Consider the following 14,668-nt stretch of genomic DNA (forward strand, 5'->3'; position numbering starts at 1 on the left):
CCCAGTGGTTTACCATTTCCTTCTGCCACCAGATAGAAGAGCGGGAAAGCGGGTGGTTCCAGCACCCACGCTCTTAGCACTTGCCCACCCCGCTGGCCTTATCATGTCCCCCAGAAGCCTTGATGGCGATTCCATTACACTCCCGTGATTTCAATATCAGCTTCCAACCCAACCTTTCCCCTGACCTGGCTCACTGTGCCTTTCAAAGCTCAGGGCACCACCCAGCTGTGCCTCCCCTGAGGGATCCAAGGCAGGTCCTCAAAGCTCTCTTCCAAGAGGAAACCACTCACCATGCAGAGGATCTTCCTCCAAACCCTTCCTTTCCCAGTAATTCCTTAGTCCCACCCTAGTTCCTTTTTTTTTTTTAACTATAAAAACTTTATTTTTTTTCTCAATTTTTATGAACATTTTCCATGACTATAAAAAATATCCCATGGTAATACCCTCCCTCCCCCCCCCACCTCCCCCTTTGAAATTCCACCCTAGTTCTTTTCAAGACTTTTATTTTTATCTGTTTATTTGAGGGAGATAAAGAGGCAAATAGAGACCAAGAGAATGGGCATACCAGGGCCTCCAGCCACTGCAAATGAACTCCAGACGCGTGCGCCCCCTTGTGCATCTGCCTTTATGTGGGTCCTGGGAAATCAACCCTGGGTCCTTTGGCTTTGCAGGCAAGTGCCTTAACTGCTAAGCCGTCTCTCCAGCCCCCACCCCCTACTCTGGTTCTTAATTAGTCGGTCATGGGTATAGGTTGGGCATTAGGATCCTTAAACACACTCTTGCACCATCAAGGTGAAAGCCCATTGCAAGAAGGCATTTCACAAATAATGAAAAAAGTTTTACGCACACCCTTCCAACGTTTTATCACATCAGCTCGCTAAGGCCATCAGCATATGTGCAACAATAACAAAAAAAAATGTTGAGCACAGGGAAGGTAGCAGCAAAGAGTTCTGTGTAATTAATGAACCCTCGTGATCAGAAGGCGGCTATGGAAATGCTCCATGCACAGCACTGGGTTTGGCAACACACCAGATCAGCACATACAAACAAGTAAAAGATGTGGTCCCTGACCATCCGGTCACTTCAATTTAGTGAGAGAAAGCCAGAGTAGCACTCATTAAAGAAGTTAAGAACAATACAGAGACAATCAGGGGTAATTGGCATGAAAACTGAAGTTTCAACAAGATAATTTCTGCTGGTGTTAAAAACAATTTTGTTATACCTATGGCATCAGGTGGGCACACTCTCCTCCACCTATAGGTCTCAGACTACAGGTGCCACCTCCCCCCATCAGAATTACCAAGGCTGGCTTTACCTTAATATTCTCCAGCAGGATCCACGGGTGCATTTGAATACCAGATGATCAGCAAGCTAAAGTGTTCAATATGCATATATCTGGTGAAACATTTGGGAAATAGCATATTATTTATTTTGTCATTCATCTGAAAGTCACATTTCACAGGGCAGTCCTGCCTTGTATCAGACAGTCGTGCTTAAATCACAGCACAGGCAAGAGACAAGAGTTGAGGTTTTTGTTGTGTTTTGTTTCATTTTGAGGTAGGGTCTCACTCTAGCCCAGGCTGACTTGGAACTCACTCTATAGTTACAGGCTGGTCTTGAACTCACAGCCATCCTCCTACCTCTGCCTCCTGAGTGCTGGGATTAAAGGCATGGACCACCTGGCTTCAGAATTGAGATTCTAATTCAGGTTTCTATGACACAAAAGCCCTGCCCCAGTGTTTCATTCTGACAAGAAAGAGGTCACTCAAGACAGGTCTATCCAGCCCCCAAAGGCTTGACATACCTTGCCAAAAGTTTTGGTCTTAGTCTCTGATACAGGGTACAACTGATCAGGGGAACAAAAGGCTCCTTCTTCCTCCTGAGCTGTCAGTCTCTGAGCCTTCATAAGCATTAAATCAATTTAAACTTCGAGAGCCTCTCAATGGAATTACAGTCTCCTAATGCAGTTGCCAGTTACTTATTCTGTATTAATAATCCCATTCTGTGACTGGCCATTGGATCTAGAGGAGTTGATCTCATAAAACTTTAAAGTAAACCTGTTTCATTCCCAGGAGGGCTCCGTGTGACAGAACATATTACAGAAGATTGACAAGAAAATATTTGGGTACCTAGGACATTCACTGAAGCAGAATAAGATATTTAAATGATTTATTTGGAGTGAGGTGAAGATGCTTCTAAGGAAAGAAGGGCTGGAATGAAGCAGTTTTGCAAGTGAGTAAGCTATCCCTCAGCCTGCAATGGAGGAAGACTGAGCCAATTTAATAACGGTTAGCTTCATTTAGATTTTCATTAGTAAGTACTTTTCCTCATCATTACCTGGTGGCATCATTTCCTGAGAATGAAACTTAAGATAAAAACATAAGACTTTAGAAAGAGGACTGGAGAGATGGCTCAACAGTTGGAAGCACTTGCTTGCCAGGCCTACAGGCCCAGGTTCGATTCCCCAGTGTCCATGTTCAGCCAAATGCACAAAGTGACATGTGTATCTGGATTTTGTATGCAGTGGTAGGAGGCCCTGGTGCTCTCCCTCCCTTGCTCACTCAAATAAATCAATAAAAATATTAAAAAAAAAAAAGAAAAAGAAAGAGGAAGGTTTAATTTTCATGATTTTTTAGAAACTTTGGAGTTCCATAGAGTTTTGGGGTCTTTCCCTGTTGATAAATCACATTGATAAATCACTACACAGGCCAACTAAGCCAGGATTGCCACACAGAAGACACTGGGAAGTCCCTCCACAAAAGACGCAGCGGGTGGTGGCCTGTGAGACACCTGTTGAATTAATCACTTCCTGCTTTTTTTTTTTAATGAGCCTAAGAATGAGTTTCTCAGATGCTAGTGTACTGTGAAGGCAGGTGAGTTATTCTGCAAGGTAAATTTACAAGTTCAGAACCTCTGGTAGCTATATTTCATTAATGCTTAGAGGATTCTTTTGGCAATAGAAGGTGCTCTTATGTCTTTCCATCTTGCTTTCCCTCAAGGTCTGAAAGTCTGTGCACACGCTCACATAGCATGTGGCTGCAAGAAAATCCAGACAGGCCCACTCAAGCCCGCAGTCTACTGGTCAAGGTAATTGTTCTGGGATGGGCACAGAGCCAAAGATGGACCAGTCAGAGACTTCCCTTACGTACTTGTAATTGACGCCAGCAAGGGAAACTGGAATAGGAATGCAACAGTGATCATAATTCTGTGTGTGTGTGTGTGTGTGTGTGTGTGTGTGTGTGTGTGTGTGTGTGTGAAGACAGCTGTCTGCCACAGGGGAGCATGAAACCAAGGTCAGAGAGAGAGAGAGAGAGAGGAAACAGAACTGTCTTCCCTGGTCTAGTCCCAGCTCCAAAGCTGCCAGTTCCTCCAGCACTCTTCCAATAAATCTTTTCCTTTAAAAATTGTTTTTATTATGTATTTCCAAGCAGAGAGAGAGGAAAGAGACAGAGAGAGAAAGAGAGAGAATAGGGGTGCCAGGGCCTCTAGCTACTGAAAGTAAACTACAGATGCATACACCACTTTGTGCATCTGGTTTTACATGGCCACTGGGCAATTGAACCAGTCTCTGCAGGCAAGTGTAGTAAATGCTGAGCCATCTCTCCAGCACAAGTTGTTTTAAACCAGTTCTCTTTCGCAACCAGAAGGTCTACACTTGCTCATGAAGAGAAAACATTTTACTGCCATTTTATAGATGAGAAAACTTAAGATACCAAGGTTTGCTTTGCCTTCACTGAAGAAAGGATTGGACTCGGATATCATTGCACTCTGTCTGAAAACTGATAAAATGCGTGCTGGTGAGATGGCTTAGAGGCTAAGGGCTTGCCTGTGAAGCCTAAGGACCTTGGTTCGAGGCTCGGTTCCCCAGGACCCATGTTAGCCAGATGCACAAGGGGGCGCACAAGTCTGGAGTTCATTTGCAGTGGCTGGAGGCCCTGGTGTGCCCATTCTCTCTCGCTCTCTGCCTCTTTCTCTCACTCTGTCACTCTCGAATAAGTAAAAATAAACAACAAAAAAATTTTTTTTTAACTGATAAAATGCACCTCTCCCATAGCAGTGACTTTCAGAGACTTTGGCAATGTATTGAAGAAATGCATTTCATAGTGCAACTGGTATAGATTTGTGTGTATGAAACAAAAATTTCACAGAATACTTGCCCTTATTAAGTATGATGCACTCTTTTATTCTCTATTCTATTTCACTCTTTCAAATGCTGTTTGTGACCCACTAACTTCATTCTGCCTCCCATTAAACTGATTTCACAACCCACTCGTGGGTTCAAAATTGTAACTGTTTAAAAAATATTGTACCATAGCCTTTTTCACAATATATTGCTAATTAAATAATCCTTCCCTCAACTCCTAAATTTCCCTTAGGTGAAACCTTAGAATATGTAGATTTTCTTCTGTATTCACTGTGGCCGGTGCATATGTAAATTCCAAGTCATTCCTACCAGCCGTGATTAGAAAAAGAGAGGATTGAGATTAAAGGGAGAAGAAATGTAGCCAGCAAAGCCAAAGAACTGAATTTTGACATCGAACCACTTAAGAGACTAACGTAATGAGCTCTATAATATCAAGCTGACCTTAAGGTATATTCTGTGTCGGCCTATTTCCACTTAAATGTCCAAGTTTAGCTTGGATGTTATTTGAAAACATAGATGTCGGGCTGCAGAGATGGCTTAGCAGTTAAGGCTCTTGCCTGTGAAGTCTAAAGACCCAGGTTCAATTCTCCGGTACCCATGTAAGCCACATGCACAAGGGGGCATGTGTATCTGGAGTTTGTTTGCAGTAGTTGAAGTCCATGGTGCACCCATTCTCTCCCTCTTCCCCTCCCTCTCTCTTTCTCTCTCCCTGCCTCTTTCTCTAATAAATAAATTAATAAAAGATTTTTTAAATGTAGATGCTAAGTTATAAAACACTTAGGTATTAAGTGGAAAAGTCGTCAAAATAGAACATGTCTAAATCAATGTTTTTGGTTTTCCTTTTTCCCTCTCATTCTAAGCTTCTGAACTCCCCTGTTGGCACCATCATTGACAAGAATATTCAAAAGATCAGCCCTTGTGGTAGTTTGAAGTTATGTCCTCCAATAGACTTGAATATTTTATTTCAGCTTATAACAGGTGGATTTCCAGCCACCTGGCTGGAGGAGATGTCCCTGGGCATGCATGGATCCTGGGGTCCGGCCCTAAGGTGTCACTTGGGGCGGATCTGGATTCCAGCCTAAGGTCTGCAGAGGGCTCGAGCTCTGCCTGGGGTTCCCGGAGTGTGCTTGCTTAGTGTGTGCTGGCGGTCTTTCTCTCTGTGTGGATTTGATGAAGAAGGCCAGCTTCTTCCACCATTGTGAAACTTCCCCTGGATCTGTCAGCTTGAAATAAATGCTATGCCTCCCATAACCTGTTTCGGGTTTGGAGGTTCTCCCCAGTAGCGTGGAGCTGACTACAACACTCCCCAAACCAATTTCTGACTTCAAAGCATATCCCAAGGGCTGGAGAGATGGCTTAGTGGTTAAGCGCTTGCCTGTGAAGCCTAAGGACCCCGGTTCGAGGCTCGGTTCCCCAGATCCCATGTTAGCCAGATGCACAAGGGGGCGCACGCGTCTGGAGTTCGTTTGCAGTGGCTGGAAGCCCTGGCGCGCCCATTCTCTCTCTCTCCCTCTATCTGTCTTTCTCTCTATGTCTGTCGCTCTCAAATAAATAAAATAAAAAATGAAAAAAAAAAAAACATATCCCAAGTCCCACTGGCACTTGCAGAGTGCACCCACTCGGAGACACCATCTTCTCACTGACTTCTGGGCTTGCCCCAAGTCCATGTAAGGCCTGATGATCCAGGCCCTGCACAGCTTCTAGCGTGATTCTTTAAGGCTCTAAGTCAGACCATGTCACTTCCTGCTTGAATTTCTACAAAGGGCTTCCACTTCCCACTGAGAACCAACATTGCCCGTTGATGTCTGCAGTCTTGCCCACTGAGGTCCTCCTCACGCTCCATCTTGCTGTCCCTTCAAGGCGTGATTGTCACTCCTACCTCAGGACTTTTAAACTTCCTATCCTTTTCTGCTAAAACATCCTTTCCCCCTGACCTTCTCCATTCTGAAGATCTTCCCTAACATTTCATTTTCCTCAGTGAAGCCCTCCTGAGTACCTAACCTAAGAGAATCTGCCCTGTTTAGACTTCTCTATCCCCTTTCCCTCTGTTATGGCTTGAAAATGAGATGTGCCCCACAGGCTCATGTCTATGACCTCACAGTCCCCAGTTGGTGATAGTTTTGGGACATTGTGGAAACCTTAAGAGGTAGGATCTAGCTGAAGGAAGGCGGTCACATTAAGGAGGACTTCCTAAGCCATTTGTGGTGGTGCATGCCTTTATTCCCAGAACTTGAGAAGCAGAGGTGGGAGGATCACTGTGACTTCAAGGTCAGTCTGACACTTCATAGTTAATTCTAGGTCATCATGGGCGAGAGCCAGGCCCTACCTTGAAAAACCTAAATAAATAAATAAAATAAAGGTTATTCCTGTCCCCCACTCTCTTCTGTCCACTATGAGGTCAAAGCCTCCTCCACACATTCTCCCACCACCATGACATTCTATACAAGTGCATGGGACCAGATGACAGTAAATTAATCCTCTGAAACTGTGAGCTAATGTAATTCTTTCTTCTTTTCAGTTATTTTTTCTTAAGTATTTGGTCACAGGAACAACAACAAAAAAATGTTAAAAATTATTTTATTATCCTTCGTTGCACTTAACTTCTACCTGAAATGATGTATGCTTATCATCATAACCACAAGGCCCACCCCTGGTGACAGATCTTCCAGACAGGCTTCATATCCTAGAGGTTCCACAACCTTTCCAAACTGCACCACAAATCTAGGGGCGTTATTTTACATTTGAACCACCACATTCCAACCCTGATCCCCCTAGCACAAGTTCATCTCAGGATGAAAAACTCTCTCATTCTAGGGCTGGAGAGACAGCTCAGTGGTTAAAAGCATTTGCCTATAAAGCCTGATAGCCTGGGTTCAGTTCTCCAATACCCACATAAAGCCAGATGCACAAAGATGGCACATGCATCTTGAGTTTCTTTGCAGTGGTAAAAAGCCATGGTATGGGCTGGAGAGATGATTTAGCACTTAAGGCACTTGCCTGAAAAGCCAAAGGACCCAGGTTCAATTCCCCAGGGCCCACATAAGCCAGATGCACAGGTGGTACACACATCTGGAATTTGTTTGTAGGGCTAGGGGCCCAGGCACACCCATTCTCTCTCCCTCTCTCCTCTCTCTCTCTCTCTCTCTCTCTCTCTCTCTCTCTCTCTCTCTAATAAATAAAATAATTTTTTAAAGATACTGGTGTGCCCATTGTCTCCCCCCACCACCACCACTATCTCTCTCGCTCTCTCTCTCTCTTTCTCTCTCTCTGCTTGCAAATAAATTTTTAAAAATATATCTACCCTTCACCATATTCCCTTCACCTTGGCCACCAATGTTGCCATGAAGGTAAAGCTATGCAGTTTTAGTGAATGCAAGATCTAGCCAGGATGCGGGCAGTGCTAGCCAGGTTCTATGGAAAGGTTTTCCAATTTCTTAATGCAAAATGTAAGTCAGCATTCCTTTCTAAGAGGAATCCTCGACAGATGAACTGGATCAGCCTCTATGAAAGAAAGCACAAAAAGGGACCGTTGGAAGAAATTCAAAATAGAACCCGGCATACAGTCAACTTCCAGAGGGCCATCACTGGGGGAATCTCTTGCTGACATCATAGCCAAGAGGAATCAGAAACCAGAAGTGAGGCTCAGTGAGAGCAGGGTATCAGAGCCGCTGAGGAAGCAAAAAAGAAAAAGCAGGCCTCCAAGAAGGCAACAATGGTGGCAGCTAAGGCTCCCACAAAGGCGGCACCTATGCAAAAGATTATGGGGCTTGTGAAGGTTTCTGCTCCCAGAGTTGATGGAAAACACTAATTGGTAGATCAGATTTTTTTTTTTTTTCCGTTTTTTGAGGTAGGGTCTCACTCTAGCTCAAGGTGACCTGGAATTCACTCTGTAGTCCCATGGTGGCCTTGAGCTCATGCTGGGATTAAAGACATGTGCCACCACATCCAGCTTCAGATTTTTTTGTTTGTTTGTTTGTTTTGTTTTTCAAGGTAGGGTCTCACTCTAGCTCAGGCTGACCTAGAATTCACTATGCAGTCTCAGGGTGGCCTTGAACTCATGGTGATCCTCCTACTTCTGCCTCCCAAGTGCTGGGATTAAAGGCGTGCGCCACCACAGCCAGCTAGCTTCAGATTTTTAAATAAAGCTTCATCTATGACTCTAATACTTATATTAAAACATCTCTCTCATTCCCACTTACAAGTCCCCATAGTGATAACACTGTTCAAAAGACCAAAGTCTTCAGAAAATCTCTTCTTAACTGTGAGCCCTGTAAAATTGAAACACAAGTTACATACTTCCAATATGTCATGGTACAGAGTAACACTCCCATTCCAAAAGGGAGGGATGGGGCATAACAAGGAAAGATTGCTCCGAAACAAGACTGAGAAGCGCCATAGCGAGCACAAAATCCTATAGTTCAGCGTCCGGTACTGGGGACTTGTCATGAAATCCTTTGGGCTCCAAAAGGCGTGGGGAGCACCACCCCTTCTCGGTGTTGCTTGTCGCCTCTCTCCTGGGCCAGGCCAGACTGCCTCTAGCATGCAGCTTTTCTTGGCAGATATCCCATGGTCTTGGCATTCCCTAATATTCTGGGGTTTCCACTGCAAGTTAGGGTTCACCTTTATAGCTTGATGTGGTGTGTAGTAGACAGCTCCCCAGTGGAGGGATGAACATCCAGCTAGGCAACAGTTTACGGGAGGAAGGGATTCATTTCAAGCTTACAGATCCAGAGGAAGTTCCCTCAGTGGCAGTAGCTGATTACTTCCATAGATCCAAGCAGAGAGAAACTGCAGCAGCAACAAAACAGCACCAGTGTGTGTGCACGCTCACACACACACACACACACACACACATACACACACACACACACACCAGCCAGAGTTCAGACTTGCTCTCCCACATCATTGGGCTGGGATCAGATCTGCCTCCAAACACATTTTTGGGCTGGACTCCAGGATCTGCCCCTAGTGACACCTCCTCCAGCCAGGGGACTTGAGACCCAAGTTACAAGCTTAGTAAAACACCTGAATCTATGGGAAGGTACATTCACATTCAAACCGCCACACAGTGGCTTCACAAGACCTCCTTGTAGAGACTCAGATCCTGCCTCAATATTGCTTAGCCTCAGCTGCTCTCTGGAGCCATGGTGCAATACTTCATGATCCACTCTATCTCTTACCTTTCATTCTTCCAAAACTGGCACCACGTGGGGGAGGCTGCCAAGTTCTGCTGTCAGATTGGGATGAAACCTGGCACCCAGGGACCACAAGCCTCTCTATGCTGACCTTGGAGACCCAAAAGCTCCTTCAGCATGCACCCTGCATGCCTTCTCCTGTCATAAGAACCCTTACAGTGAGAGTCTGCAGTAGGTTTGGGTCTTGCACTCTTTTTATTGTCCCAGTACAGAGCACTTAACTTTTTTTATTTTTAATATTTTATACATTTATTTACAAGGAGAGAGAGAATAATTATTTCCAGGGCCTCTAGCCACTGAAAATGAGCTCCAGATGCCTGTACCACTTTGTGTTGTTAGGCTTTGCAGGCAAGCCCCTTAGCCGCTGAGTCACCTCTACAGCCCCTGGGTTTCTGTAACGATGGAGATCCTTGCTTTTATAATTACAGCCAAAGCAGCTGTTCTGAATGTGGGATTTAAATTTGCTCATCTTTCTGTGACAAACTTCACAGCTTTTCATACCTTGTGGTTCTGTATTTTTGTCCTCTTTCAGTGTAAATCTGAACCAGGGCATCTAAGAGAATCCATGTCACACACTCAGTGGTTTTCTGCCTTGAAATGTCCCCTGTCAAGCAAATTGGTCCTTTTTAAAAAAAAAAAAAAAAATTTTTATTTGCAAGTAGGGGGACACACCAGGGCCTTCTGCCAACTGTAAACAAACTCCAAATGTATGTGGCACTCTGCACATCTACATAGGTACTGGGGGATCAAACATGGGCCTTTAGGCTTTGCAAGCAAGAGCCCTTAACAGCTAAGCCATCTCTCCATCCCCTAGCCCATTAATTTTGTGGGGTTGGGTTTTTTTTTTTCTTATTTTTGTTGTTGTTGCTGTTTTTAGGTAGGGTCTTACTCTAGCCCAGGATGACCTGGAATTCACTATGTAGTCTGAGGCTGGCTTCAAACTCACAGTAATCCTCCTACCTCTGCCTCCCAAGTACTGGGATTAAAGGCATGTGCCACCATACCTGGCTAGCCCATAACTTTTAAATTTAGCTTTGATCAAGTGTTCAGGACACAGGAAGTATTCAGCGAGTTTGTTTGCCAAGATATCACATGAACTACCTCTATTAACAGTTCTTTTTCCTCTCTGGAAACTCTTACCCTTATGGTCCAACAAAGTCCCATCAAAAAGGCCCATAAAGCTCTGCTTACAGCACCGTGCAGCCTCTCCAGCACAAAGTTCCACACCCTTCCACGTTCCTCCTGCAAACCAGTTCCAAAAGACTAAGAACCACATGACCAGGTTTATCACAGCAACACCTCCATTCTCAGTACCCATTTTTTGTATAAGTTACTTTCTTGTTTATGAGGCAAAATACCCAATGAGAAAAAGCTCAGGGAAGGAAATATTTTATTTCAGTTTATAGTATTAGAAGATAAATTCTACCATGGTAGGGAAAGCTTGGCAGGAAAGAGAAAAAGAAAGGAGAGAGAGAGAGAGAGAGACAGATAGAACAGCAAGCAGGGCAGACTATAAATTGTCAAGGCCCACCCACCTCTGGTGACACACTATCTCCAGTCAGGCTCCACCTTCTTTATTTTGTTGAGAGAGAGAGAATTGGTGCACCAGGGCCTCAGCCACTGAAATCCAACTCTAGAACTTATGCCACCTAGTGGGCATCTGTGAACTTGCACTTGCCTCACCTTCCTCCATCTGGCTGATATGGGATCTGGAGAGACAAACATGAGTCCTTAAGCTTTGCAGGCAAGCACCTTAACTGCTAAGCCATCTCTCCAGCCCCAGGCTTCATCTTCTAAAGGTTCCATAGCCTTCCCAAACAGCACCAGCCACAGTTGGCTATTATATATTCAATCAAACTTAGGAGAATCATTTTGCATTCCCATCAACACAATTCCTATGGTGGAAAGGACAGAAGATAGCTAAACCAAGCAAGATAAATCAAGCACCTCTGCTACTTTGTCCTGAGCACCTTGTAGATTGAGTTATGACAGGAAGGAATACTGAAAAGAATTCCTCACATGCCGAATGGATAAAATGAAAAATCCTCAATCCATGTCTGGCATCCTTGAGCTATGGACCATGGTAGGACCTCCACGATAAAATCAAAAGTTAAAAATATGAAAAGGTGGTCTGGAGAGTTGCCCTAGTGGCTAAGGCACTTGCTTGTAAAGCCTAAAAACTCATTTGATTCCCCAGTACCCATGTAAGCCACAAGGTGGCACATGCATCTGGAAATTCATTTGCAGTGACTAGAGGCCCTGGCACACCCATTCTCTCTTCCTCCCTCCCTTCCTCTCTCTCTCTCTCCCTCTTTCTCTCTCTCAAATAAATAAAAATTTTTAAAAATATATTAAGAAATGGAATTTCAAAGGGGAAAGTGGGGGGAGGGAGGGTAATACCATGGGATATTTTTTATAATCATGAAAAATGTTAATAAAACTTGAGAAAAAATAAAAATAAATAAAAAATATATTAAGAACTATGACAAGATGGGCTGGGGAGATGTGTCAGTAGGTAAAGCACTTGCCACCTGAGAACAAGACTCTCATGTTGGATCCCTAGCACCCACGTGGACCTGCATGGACATGTGCTCATCCATAACCCTAGTGGCCCTGTGGTGAGGTGGGAGGCAGAGGCAGGACAATCCCTGGAAGTTTTTAGGCCAACTAACTAGTCTAGTAAACATGAAACCCTGACTCAAACAAAGTGAGGACTGATGGCCAAAGTCATTCTATGATCTCCACAAGCATTATATTGCATACATGCACCTCCTCCCTATGCAGGATTTCTCTCTCTCTCTCTCTCTCTTTCACATCACCTCCTCCTCTCTCTCACATACACCAAGATCACCTCCTCCCCCCCATGAATCACCTCTTTTCTCTCTTTCTCTCTCCCTCTTTCACACACAAACACACACAGAGATCATGTCCTCCTCTCTCTCTTTCTCACATTCACACACAGAGAGAAATTACCTCCTCTGTCTCTGTCTCAGATCACCCCCCACACACACACACACACACACACATTAAAAATGTAGAGAAAGTGGCAGAATTTCTCAATGGAACATCAGACACCAGAGGACTGGGCCCTTTGATGCAATTGCCATAAAGCAAACAACTTACTACATGGCTTATTAAAACAGCAGATGAGACTTAAAGTTTTCTATTAAGCAAAGCTGGTGAGTGGAAATTGATCTTGCACTTATAATAATGTAATATGTGTAAAATGCTATAGATAATGTCACAGTATAGTTTTTTTCTAGTTGAAAACATGACTCTCATACAAATATAAAGCAAACGCCTGTCAAAGATTTATTAACTCATTAATGAGGAAGGTAGTAAAAAACATCTAGTTCAGAGAGCATTTTGAAGAATGGGGTATTTATAGGCATTTAAGGAGAAATGTGAAAATTATATTGCTAGGTTACATACAAAAGAGATTAATGTTCCATGGGCCCATAAAAACCCATAACCTTTGGAGTTATCTTTGCTGCTGGACAGAAATTATTTGCATCTCTCCCATGAAAGATCTACATGCTAACACGGAACTTCACAAAATTTGTGCCCTTAATTAATAGCAAATAGCAAAGTCAAGCAAAGGGACATTAGTTATCCAAGATAATTAAGTGTCCTTAGGTAGCCTTGTTAGACAACACCTTTGTATGACACTGAAAAGCCCATCTCATATTTCCAAGCCATTTGTTTGTTTTGTTTTGTTTTGTTTTCAAGGTAGAGTCTCGCTCTAGTCCAGGCTGACCTGGAATTCATGATGCAGCTTCAGGGTGGCCTCGAACTCATGGCGATCCTCCTACCTCTGCCTCCCAAGTGCTGGGATTAAAGGCATGTGCCACCATACCCGGTTTTTCCAAGCCTTTTGTAAGTTTTCTTTTAAACGACAACAACAAAATAAAAACATTCTCTTTGTGTGCTATCTTAGAGCCAGGCAGGGTGAAACATACCTGCAATCCCAGCACTTGGAAAGTGGAGGCAGGAGGATAGAGAGTTCAAATCCAACCTGGGATACAGATGACCCTGTCTCAAAATAAAAATGAAAGTAAAAACGGTGTATGCCAGATGTCTCCATTCTAATCCCGAGATCTCTCTCTAGCTCTGATAGAGTCAGAGGTTTCCAACGTCTCCATCCTGGTCCTGACTCCCCAGCTCTGACAGAGTCAGATGTTTCCACCATCTCCATCCTGGTCCTGACTCTCCAGCTCTGATAGAGTCAGATGTTTCCACCATCTCCATCCTGGTCCTGACTCTCCAGCTCTGACAGAGTCAGATGTTTCCACCATCTCCATCCTGGTCCTGACTCTCCAGCTCTGATAGAGTCAGATGTTTCCACCATCTCCATCCTGGTCCTGACTCTCCAGGTCTGACAGAGTCAGATGTTTCCACCGTCTCCATCCTGGTCCTGACTCTCCAGGTCTGACAGAGTCAGATGTTTCCACCGTCTCCATCCTGGTCCTGACTCTCCAGGTCTGACAGAGTCAGAGGTTTCCACCGTCTCCATCCTGGTCCTGACTCTCCAGCTCTGACAGAGTCAGAGGTTTCCACCGTCTCCATCCTGGTCCTGACTCTCCAGCTCTGACAGAGTCAGAGGTTTCCACCGTCTCCATCCTGGTCCTGACTCTCCAGCTCTGACAGAGTCAGAGGTTTGGCAGTCAGATATTTTTCAAACACAAACTCTATGATGAGGGAGAAGCATTTGCTGCTGCTGTTTGTGTGCTGTTGCCTGTTTTTGTTTCTTAATTTGCTTTGCTTCGCTTGTCAGTGTTCATTTTATTTTACTTTTTCCAGGAATGCCACTCCTGTGACCAGGTGGAGCACTTGGCTCCCTCTTCAGGCACCAGCTCTTCAAGGCTAAGGTCAAGTCACTTCCTCAATTTCCATGTTTACTTCCCGCACTACGCATTTGTCGAGAGATGCTGTCTACATCCAGGGAACATAGACAAATGATTAGAAGCAATTAAGGCAAAGAAATTATTGTTCTTCATCAGGAAAAGTTTTAAAGGCTCGATAACAGCAGAATACATGAGTCCAGGCCATTAAAGAATTAAAGAGCCCAGGCTGCAAGATGACACCTTTATTCTATGACAAGGAGAAATTAACCTATGAGGAACAGGCTTCTAAAATTCCCTGAAGGCTATAAAATCCAAACCAACTTTGGAGTGAGTCTGGAAGGAGAGCTGCATGGAAAACTGATTGGTGGGTCTTTTCTTTTTTTCTGTCATGAAAGGATTTGCCCAAAAACTGCAAGAAAAAGAGGTTATATAATAGAATCTGCTTGTTTGTTATATTTTTCCAAGGCCTTTAAGAATTTGAGGTG

At 44.1% G+C, this 14,668-nt stretch overlaps 1 pseudogene; it reads left to right on the plus strand.

The window, feature by feature from the left end:
* Positions 1 to 7,479: 7,479 nt before the first annotated feature.
* Positions 7,480 to 7,952, plus strand: LOC101598197 (annotated as a pseudogene).
* Positions 7,953 to 14,668: the final 6,716 nt, after the last annotated feature.

The sequence above is a fragment of the Jaculus jaculus genome, chromosome 16 (genome assembly GCF_020740685.1).
Source record: "Jaculus jaculus isolate mJacJac1 chromosome 16, mJacJac1.mat.Y.cur, whole genome shotgun sequence".
Taxonomy (NCBI): domain Eukaryota; kingdom Metazoa; phylum Chordata; class Mammalia; order Rodentia; family Dipodidae; genus Jaculus; species Jaculus jaculus.